Below are 2,658 nucleotides of genomic sequence, written 5' to 3'. Positions count from 1 at the left end.
CAATGTTATGCTTAAGATTCTGCAAGCTAGGCTTCAGCAATATGTGAACAGAACAGAACTGTTTTTGAAGAGGCAGAGGAACTAGAGATCAAATTGCCTGTTGTGCTAGGGGTTCTGGGGCTGGCATTTTGATTGCTGTAGTGGGGCTGGAGGCCTTACAGCTGGCCTGCTGTACCACTGGCCTGCTGAGCCAGGACCAGAGGATCTTGAGTGCTGATCTCTGCTGTGGCTAAGAGCCTCCCATTGGCTTTCCCAGACACTGCCTGCACTGGAATCTGTTCCCCTTTTACCCAAGTGAGACAGACCTTTCCTGAAGTCCTTCTAAGTTATCTTGGACAGGAAAATTGTTTCACTCTGTCTTTTGTGGATTTTATTGCTCCAGGAGTCTCTTAGAGGCTTGATTTAATGTTGTTTCCAAGGGAAACCCGGGAGAGCTCAGGCAACTTCCTGACTTCTCTCCACCATCTTCTTTGATAAATTCTTGAGAGTTGATGGCTAGACTCTCTTTTTGATTATGGCTTTCAGGTAGTCTAATAATTCTTAACTTAACTCTCCTCAATCTGTTTACCAGGTCGATTGTTTTTCCAATGAGATAGTTCACATTTTCTTCTATTTTTTCATTCTTTTGACTTTGTTTTATTGTTTCTTGATATTGTATGGAGTCATAAGCTTGCACTTGCCCAATTCTAATTTCCAAGGACTTATTTTCTTCAATGAGCTTTTGTACCTCTTTTTCCATTTAGTCAATTCTGCTTTTTAAGGAGTTCTTTTCATCAGTGAATTTTTGAGACTCTTTTACCATTTGGCCATTTCTATTTTTTAAGGTGTTATTTTCTTGTTTTTTGTGTGTCTGCCTCTTTTTACCATGTTAATTCTCTTTTCATAATTTTCTTGTGTCACTCTCATTTCTTTTCCTAATTTTTCCTCTGTCACTCATCTCTTTATTCCAGTAGTTTTTCTTGGATATGGGTTCAGCTGCATTTTTCTTTGAGGTTTTACTTGTGGCTGTTTTCATATTGCTGTCTTCTGAAGTTATGTCTTGATCTTCCCTGCCACTCTAGTAGCTTTTTTTAGTCATGTTCTTTTTTTTCTGTTTACTTGTTTTTACAACCTATTTCTTTACTTTGAACTTTAAATTAAAGTTGGATTCTGCTCACCTGGGGTTTTCAGGGCTGGTTCTGGAGGTCTGCAAGTTCTCAGTGCTCCTAAAGTGCTGTGATACAGGGAGAGGTGTTGTCACTGTTCTCCTGGTCTGTGCTCTGTTCTTTATCCAGGAAGGGCATTGTTCCCCTGCAGCCACAGTGTTAGTGCTCCTCTCTGCCTTGGAAATGCAATCAGGGCCCATGCTTCCTTGTGAATGACGATAGGGTGCTCCTCTCCATAACTCAGAACTGTGTATGGACAAAAGAGTTGCCAATCAGTGCCAGCTTCAACCAGTGCTACCAAAGCACCTCCTGTAATATCTTTCTGACCTGTTGTCCAAGCACCTCCCCCCCTTACCATCTCTGGAATGAGAGCTCCCAAAACTGCTGCTGCTGCTGCTTTTGCTGTCACATATGTCTCTAAAGCTGACTGCAAGTGCTGCTGCTGTGCTCCAGGCTGACTCCCAACCCAGTGTCACAGACCTCTCCTGCTGACCTCCTAAGTAGTCTTAGGCTGGAAAAAATGTCTCATTCTGACCTTTTGTTGGCTCAACCACTCCAAAATTTGATTTGAGAAGTTATGTCAAAGTTATTTAGAAAGGAATATCAGGAGAGTCCAGCAGGGTTTGCTGGTATACTCTGCCATCTTGGCTCCACCCTAGCTCAATACTTTCTCCATTAAGTCATGCTACCTGTGTTTTTGTTGATATTAAGCAGTGTGTGTGTACATAAGTAATAAATAAATTGATACAATTAATTAATAAAATTATGAATAATTTAAAAAGATCGCTCTCTGCATATTACCATTATTTTATGTATTAAACAAAATGACTTCCAGTCACTCAACGGGAATAGTAGTGAGATCAAAATTATCCAAGGATTTATTGATTAGTTGCTGCTTGTCATTCACCAAATCAATGATACCAAGATAGTAACTGCAGTTTTATTATTACACTAAGAGCACAGATATACCAAAAACTTAACCAGTCAGTCATTCCAGATCATTAGTTTTAGCAACTTTGTATAGAATGTGAATTCATAAGCAGTATAGAAAAATTAAATTTTATTAGAAGCAGGAAGGGAAGATAACATTATACACTAGGTGGTACAGTACACTGGGAATCAGGAGGACTCATCTTCCAGAGTTCAAAGCTGGACTCAGATATTTACTAGCTGCATGACCCTAGGCAAGTCATTTAACCCTGTTTGCCTCAGTTCCTCGTCTATAAAATGAGCTGGAAAGGAAGTGGCAAACCACTCCCATATCTTTGCCAAGAAAACTCCAAATGGGGTTGTGAAGAGTTGGACATGACTGAAAAATAATTGAACAACAACAGAGAGGGGAAGATGTCTTAGCATTTAATATGAGAATTTATTCAGGATACTGGTTAACAACCTTCTCTGCCTTAGTTTCCTCTTTTTAAAAATGAGGATGATGATAACAGTGTCTACTTAAAGAGTTAGTTTGAAAATGCTTTGTAAACTTTAAAGCACTGTAGAAATTTGAGCGGCTATT

The sequence above is a fragment of the Vombatus ursinus genome, unplaced genomic scaffold (genome assembly GCF_900497805.2).
Source record: "Vombatus ursinus unplaced genomic scaffold, bare-nosed wombat genome assembly UNPS02004746.1, whole genome shotgun sequence".
In the NCBI taxonomy this organism is placed as follows: domain Eukaryota; kingdom Metazoa; phylum Chordata; class Mammalia; order Diprotodontia; family Vombatidae; genus Vombatus; species Vombatus ursinus.
Note: the sequence above shows the minus strand (reverse complement) of the source record.